We start from the raw sequence: 8,363 nt of genomic DNA on the forward strand, positions 1-8,363 counted from the left end.
CGTCGCCGTTGTGAGACTCAGTGTTACTGTTTTTGGCATACCGAATACACCACAGGTAGCTTGCCAGGCTCTGCCGTGCGGGCGAGATACTCTCGGTAGCTTGCCAGGCTCTCCGAGAGGGGCAAAGGAATCGAACTCGGATTGGCTGCGTGCAGGCAAACGCCGTATCCACTGTGCTATTGCTCCAGCCATACAAATATTATATATTAAAATATAAATATTTATAAATAATAAACTACATACACAAAGCCAGAGTACACTGGGTAGGGCATTTACTTGCCTTGCATGCAGTTGACCTGGGTTTGATCTCTGGCACTTCATATGGTCACCTGGTCATCAATAGGGAGTGATCCCTAAGCTCAGAGCCAGGAGTAAGGTCTGAGCACTGCTAGGTGTGGCCCTCAGCCCCTAACGTCCCCCCAAAAAATATGTATAAGCATATACACAGGGGCTGGAACGATAGCACAGCGGGTAGGGCATTTGCCTTGCATGCGACTGACCCGGGTTCGATTCCCAGCATCCCATATGGTCCCCCAAATACCACCAGGATTAATTCCTGAGTGGATGAGCCAGGAGTAGCCCCTGTGTAACGCCAGATGTGATCTCCCCCCCAAAAAGACACAAACAAACATATACACAAAGCAAAAAACAATAGTCACACAGAAAATAGGTAAATTCATTTTTACATTCAGAAATGTCAACAATTCTCTTCTAATGGCAGATAAAAAAATCTTTTCAAAATGGTAAAGATGCAGAAAATTTAAAACATTATCAACAATGTTAACCTTGCTGACATATGTAGAACTCTTTGCCAAACAAAAGTATAGTATATTATAGACCACAAAGCAAATATCAATAAATAAAAATAATGTATCATAGGGGCTGGAGAGATAGCACAGCGGGTAGGGCGTTTGCCTTGCACGCGGCCGACCCGGGTTCAAATCCCAGCATCCCATATGGTTCCCTGAGCATTGCCAGGGGTAATTCCTGAGTGCAGAGCCAGGAGTAACCCCTGTGCATCGCCAGGTGTGACCCAAAAAAAAAAAAAAGCAAAAAAAAAAAATGTATCATAGGGGCTAGAGCAATAGTACAGTGGGCAGGGCGCTTACTTGTAGGGCACTGACCCAGGTTCAGTCCCTGCATCCCACATGGTCCCCCGGAGCACCTCCAGGTGTGACCCCTGATCACAAAGCCAGGAGTGAGCCTTGAGCACTGCCAGGTATGGCCCCAAAGCAAACAATTTATCATACTGTACTTCTTGTAATGGAATCAGAAATTAATTACCAAAAAATTAAGTAACATCTCATTAAATTGCATATCCCCTTTTGCTAGTCATTAATGTAGAAGCTGTCAGGGTTCATTTTTAACTTTTGTAGTTTTTCCACCTCCAATATGATCATGTGTCATATAAAAGACTGACATTAGAAAAGACTTTAATTGTGGTTTGGGGATCTGGGTCCCACCTAGTGGTGCTCATCAGCTGTTCCTGGGACTGTGCTTAGGGGTCACTTCTGATGGTGCTCAAGAGAACCATGTGCTATGCAGAAGACAGAGCTGGATTTGACTGCATTCAAGGCATCTTAACCCTCTTACTATCTCTATGGCCCACGACGGTAAAATGAAAATACAGCATTTCCCATGGTCCTCCCAAGCAGTGCCCCAAGGTCTGGGGGCTACTTTCATGAAACTTAGCCCAGCTGTGCAGGTCTGAACATTCAGTGTTAAGTGCCATTGGGCCATCAGGGCAACACTCTGTGATGCTCAGGGGACCATTTGGTACCAGGGATCAAACATGGGGACTGTGTGCAAAGCACATACTCCTGCTCTTTAAACTATCTCAGAGGCCCACCATATTTTGTTTTGTAGGAGAGAACCAGAGCAATTCTTACAGAACACCTAGCACACCAATATTAGGAAAAAACTGAAAAGTTGCATATGAAGAATCTCGGCAGCTTTCATGTTAACAAGAGCGAAAGAGGAGAAATAAAATCTAATTAAAGAAAAAGGCAGTGGCAAGTCAAGATGGAAAAAAGATGAAACACAAAAATATTAAATTGGGTCAAAGAGATAGTATAGCAGGAGGGGCATTTGTCTTGCATGCAACCAACCCAGGTTCATCCCTCCTATATCATTTGCTTTGGAATTATTTCTCCAAAGTGAACTACTTTCAGCAAAAGCATAAATGAAAATAAGGCACTTATGCGTAGACATTGGCGAGTCACAAAATAATTAGCAATACATATTAAATTATTCTCAAAGTCCTAGGAAGTAGAAAATATCTATAGTGATATAAAATAATATAGTAATCAGGCTATTGGGGGGGTGGAGAAGATTTTAAAGGGAGCGATAAAGCTTCCTGGGCATAAATATATATTGAAACATATCAAACTAAACATCATACAATAGGTCCAGTCTACTGTAGATAATAGACTAACTGTTGTCACAGTGACACAGCCACAAAAGAGATATAACTATGGGAGTCCTGAGAATTTCCCTAACTCCATACCAGACCCAGTGCTAGAAACACTCATGGATAGTGTCTGATTCTCTATAGTTTGCTGCAGTCTCAAACCCCTATTAATCATTTTTTATATATCAAATATTCCCACCTAGTCCTTTCCAATTTTTGTGCACCCTGTTGGTGGTGGGGCCACACCCAGTGGTGTGCAGGGCTTATTCCTGACTTTGCACTCAGGGATCACTCCTGGTGGGGCTTGAGGTGCCAGGGTCAAGCATGAGTCAGCTATGTGCAAGGCAAGTGCCCTACCCACTGTACTATCTCTCCGGCCTCCTTACCTAGTCCTTTTCAGGGACAGTGACATTTGTATCCCAAGTAGTAATTTTAGGGATGTATGAAGATTCCAGGGCATCAAGTTTTCCAACAAAGGAGCTAAGGAATATGAAACACTCCCTGGGAATGAGGGATCCAGTGCACACTGTTCCTAAGGGAGAGACTATCACATCAAACGTCTCCATGACCTTGGCGTACAGTTCACAAGGATAGATCTACAAGGATTAATTCTTTTCTAATAGGCCATAGCAGTAATAGAATTAGGCTGAATCTTCTTTCTTAAAAAAAAATTCTAATTCTGTTTTCAGTCTAACCCACAAAGTGAACAGTTAGGAGAGAAAAAGGAGCAGTATTTTTTCTTGCTGTGCCAGAGAGCAAACCTAGGATTTCTTACATGCAAGGCAAGTACTCTACAACTGTGCTGTTGGCTCAGCCCTGCTTTTCCTTGGCTTTTTCTCTTTTTTTTGGGGGGAAGGGCCCATTTCTGTGGTGCTTGAGGGACCTTAGGGGTTCTGGGGCTTGAACCTGGGTTGGCCATGTGCAAGGCAAATGCTTTTGCTCCAGCACCCCCAAGTTCAGTCCTGAGGCAGGCAATTCTTAAGTTAGAAAACTTGAAATCCGGGCAAATCTACCAAAAGTCCGTACTGGAAACCTTCTCTACAAGTGACCAGCAGAATGATTATACCCTCCTGCCAGAGTCATGTTCATGTTTTAAATGGATAGTGGGAGAAAGAAGTAAGGATCTTTTTCTTTTTTTCTTTTTGCCTTTTTGGGTCACACCCGGCAGTGCATAGGGGTTACTCCTGGTTCATGCACTCAGGAATTATTCCTGGCAGTGCTAAGGGGACCATATGGGAAGCTGGGAATTGAACCCGGATTGGCCGCATGCAAGGCAAATGCCCTACCCGCTGTGCTATGGCTCCAGCCCCAGAGTGAGGATCTTTAATGGCCTTAGCTTACTAATGCTTGTCCCCTAGGTAAGGAAAGAGGAACAGAGATATGTCTCCTTAGACATGATGGAGTAACATGGGCCACTGTGTAAAGTGATGTCTTCTAACAGAGATAATCACAGTGACATCATTTCAGCAAGGATCCTGGGCAGATTACCAGGTACAGCATAGCTCCAGGAAGCTTTCCTCACTGATGGCACGCAGGGATTTCCAGGAGGTTCAATTTCAGCTGATGGCTATTCACAGAAGCTATTTTCAGAGATTCTGTGGTGTCAGGAATCAAGGTGAACAAGAAGATGGTATATTCTTTGCTATCCTAAGGCCTTTCTCCAGTGTTAACCTTCCAGTGTCAGAAGAGGGAAGCACTTTGCCTGAAAGCCTTTCCACACTCACTGCACTTATACGGCCTTTCTCTAGTATGGATTCTGTAGTGCTGAACAAGTACGTGTTTGTGGCTGAAGGCTTTTCCACACTCATCACATACATGGGGCTTCTCATCATTGTGCACTCTCTGGTGTGCAACAAGGTAAGAGCTTTGGCTGAAGAACTTCCCACATGCAATGCACTCATAAGGCCTTGCCCCAGTGTGAATACTCCAGTGTTTAATAAGTTTGTATTTGTGTCCAAAGTATTTCCCACATTCACTACACTCATCAGGCCTTTCTCCAGTGTGGAGACTCTCATGTTGAACAAGTGTGGACTTGTGGCTGTAAGCTTTCCCACACTCACTGCCCTTGTAAGGTCTTGCTCCAGTAAGGCCTGTAAGGTCTGGTGTACAATAAGCTTAGAGCTATGGTTAAAAACTTTCCCACATGTGCCACACTGATAAGGCATTTCTCCAGTGTGAACTCTCCAGTGCTGAACAAGTGAGTCTTTGCAGCTGAGGCTTTTACACACTCATTGCACTCATAATGTCTCTGTCCCCTGTGAAAGGCTTCTACATACTTGGTGTTACTCTGTGGCTCTCATTTACCAGGAGGGGCATAATGCTGGAAAATGCCTGAGGTAGCTGGAATGTCCATACCGCTCTCTCCTGTCATAAAGGGCATCTCAGATGATAGGACAGAAAAACTGCTCACACGCAAGACCCTGTCTTCATCTCCTCTAGGGATTTCTCTCCACGCTGTTGTTTCTGGCTCTTAGGGTTTGTATTAAACCAGACTTGTTTCCCACATGTGATACACATACATTGTTTCTAGATAGAATATGTTTCCTGATGCTCAGCCAGGTCGAAAATGTCTTTCAAAGACTGGGCCACATTTTTCACATGGGTGCATCTTCTGGATAAAAGAGCTAGTCTTGGGTGCTCTGACTGTGACACTGCTGTAAAAAACTAAGGCACGCCAATGGGCACGTGTACTCGGGCTCTCCGGGTAGCTCTGTCTCACCACCCACGTCCGTGCTCTGGAACCGCTGTGTGTGCTGTCGGTCAAAGGAAGGCGACGGAAGGAAGAAGGCCAAACTGGTTGCTCGATCAGTTTATTTCCTTCTCTCTCTCTCCTTCTTCTGAGTAAGGCCCCTCCCCCTTTGTCCCACAGTCTGTTTATATAGCAAATTACATAGGGCGTAGCACAAAGGTGGGTTTAACATCAACAAATCAACAAAGAAGGGTAAGACCGTTTTTTGAGGAGATTAACAAGACCTCATCTAAAGAAATCTCATCTAAGGAGATCCACTCAAGGGAGTGATTCCAAACAAGGGTGTGTCAGGGTGTGAGCTAGTAATCTGCTTAAATAGTTACAGTAAATCTACTTCTAATATTTCTAATATTTCCAGCAATGTCATTCTGTATGAGCACAGTAAGAGCTATAAAGTTTGGTTCTTCCTGAGGACATTTTTTTACTAGTCAAGGGATATGTGCAGCAGGAAGAAATCACACTTCCTAAACGTGTATGTACCTAATGAGGGACCAGCTAAATACTTAGAACAACTGCTAACAGATTTTAACAAGGACATTGCTAACAAGACAATAGTAGTTGGAGACTTCAATACTGCCCTATCACCTCTAGATAGATCAACAAGATTAAAACTCAGCAAGGAGGGGCTGGAGCAATAGCACAGCAGGTAGGGCATTTGCCTTGCACGCAGCTGACTCAGGTTCAATTCCCAGCATCCCATATGGTCCCCTGAGCACTGCCAGGGGTAATTCCTGAGTGCAGAGCCAGGAGTGACCCCTGTGCATCACCGGGTGTGACCCAAAAAGTAAAACAAAAAAACTCAGCAAGGAAACACTGGCTTTGAAGGAAGAGATAGAAGAGAGAGGGCTAATAGATCTATACAGGGAGTATATCCCAAAAAGAATCCCAAAAAGAAAAAATACATTTTTTTCCAGTGCATATGAAACATTTTCCAAAATAGACCATGTGCTGGGTCACAAAACATACCTCAACAGAATCAGGAAGATAGAAATCATATCAACTACCTTTGAAGACCATGATGCACTGAAGATAGAAGTCAAGCACGCACAGACTGTTGGTGGGAATGCCACCGCTTCAGAACTTTCAGCCTGGGGCCCCGAACCGCGGAACAGTCTCAGCCGCAATCCGGGGGCCAGGCGGGTGCCGGATGGCAGAGTGCAAGGCTAACCTTGCACGGAGGCGTCCCGGGTTCGTTCCCCAACCACTGCCAGGAGTGATCCCTGAGCGCTGGCCCTCCGAATGTGGCCCCAGGACAAAACTAAAAGCTACACCTCCAGGGCAAAGGTCAAACCACCAGGTCCCCAGTGCGGGTTAAAAACGTCAGACTGGCAAAGTGGGTGGAGCTGCGATGCTTAAAGGAATCGCGTCCTCATTTCCAGGGATTTTTCACCCACAATTTTATTATATGTTGTGTATTTTTTTCCTTTTTTTTTCTTTTAATACAGACAAATGAATACAAAGATGTTTGAATGAAGGACACACTATATATGTCACACAGCTGATAACTGGAAATTAATATTGTTTCAAAACAAATAAATATTATTAACTGGCTGGAGTGGGATAGGGCATTTGCCTTTCACATGGCCAACCTGGGTTCGATTTCTTCATCGTTGTCGGAGAGCTACCGAGAGTATTCCACCCACACGGCAGAGCCTGGTAAGCTGCCCGTGGAGTATTGGATATGCCAAAAACAGTAACAAGTCTCGCAGTGGAGACATTACTGGTGCCCGCTCGAGCAAATAGATGAACAACGGAACGACAGTGCTACAGTGCTATTATTAAGTGTCAGAGATCTTTGTGAAACCTCCAAATGTTAAGTGGCCACAGCCTGATCTCAATGGCCGACTCAATACTCAGAGATAGGACAGATTTCTCAAGGTTTTATTCATACACCAAAAGACTCTCATACAAGGGACTCAGCGCTGAGAGCACTCATACAAGTGATTTAACACTGAAGGTTCTCAAGCTTAAGAGACTTGGAACCCCGATTCGCCCTCGGAAGAGGTTTTAAACCCTATGCCCTCCTGCCCGCATGCCTGGGTTCATGCCTGTGTGTCTGGGTGCCCCTTGCCAGGTGCATTCTCCCGGCTTTGAGCAAGCAAGCGGAGGGTACAGAAGCGAAACAGCAGTTCACACATCTTGTTACATCGACTTGAATCATCCTTGATATCTGTAGTAATGCCTGGCGTTTATGTCATGCCCTTGGAGTCTGCCATGTTTTTCTTACTAGGTTGTAAACTCATGACCCTAGGGCACAAAATGGTGTCTGACTTTCCAAAATGGAGTCGAAGTGGTCCTTTTTCTTTCAATATATTTTTGATTAGGCTTTGTGACCCTTATCATTGGATCAGTAACAAGAGAAATTACTCCAGCAATGCAATGTGAACATGGAGTAGGGGTGTTGATGTATAACTTGAAGCCTCAAGACACTGCTTTCCTGCCTGTATGATCCTTGTGTGCAATCCAGCAAGTTAGTGCCACCTCTTGGACATTGGTGGTAAAAGCAGTTTTTAGTGGGAACACTAGCAGTTAGGTTTTGGCCATGTTGAATTGAGATTCATTTGCTTATTTTCTGTTTTGGGACCACACCTGGCAGCGTTCAAGGCTTACTCCTGGCTTTGTGCTCAAGAATCACTCCTGACACGGAGGACTTTATAGGGTACCTGGGATTGAACCAGGTTGGCCACATGCAAGGAAAGTGCAGCAAGGGATGCTGTACTATTGCTCCTGCCCCTGAATTGAGATGTTACAGAGACCTTTGGTGGGGCTACAGTGTGTCCCTGACTTCTCCCAGTCCTCTCTCCACTCGTCAGCTAAAAGCAGATTAGGAAGCCCTGGATCCAGGCCAGCGAGAATACAAGGGTGAACTCAGCTTCCACCAGTGAGATTCCTGTGCTGAATCCTCCTTCACCCCCAATTTAGGGAGTGAACACCACTAGATATGACCTCAAACTCTCTGAAAAAGAAGAAAAAAGACCTAGATAGAAATAGTTCATCCCTTTTTCCAAGTTCCTGGGTCATGACAGAGTTTGTCCATGACCAGGCTCTTAACTTATAATAAGTTTTATGGCACTCAGACTGTCCCTTTTTGATAAAAAGGTAGCATATAGCTTGTACCTTTTTTGATTCCTGTGTAGATTATAGCTTGCCTTGGATCTATCCAAGTCCCTTATTGGGCCCCTCCTTTAGGGGTGTTATGAACTG

At 44.7% G+C, this 8,363-nt stretch overlaps 1 pseudogene; it reads right to left on the minus strand.

Moving 5' to 3' along the window:
* Window positions 1-4,057: 4,057 nt before the first annotated feature.
* Window positions 4,058-6,176, minus strand: LOC105942744 (zinc finger protein 772-like; annotated as a pseudogene).
* Window positions 6,177-8,363: the final 2,187 nt, after the last annotated feature.

Source organism: Sorex araneus, chromosome 8 (genome assembly GCF_027595985.1).
Source record: "Sorex araneus isolate mSorAra2 chromosome 8, mSorAra2.pri, whole genome shotgun sequence".
NCBI lineage: Eukaryota > Metazoa > Chordata > Mammalia > Eulipotyphla > Soricidae > Sorex > Sorex araneus.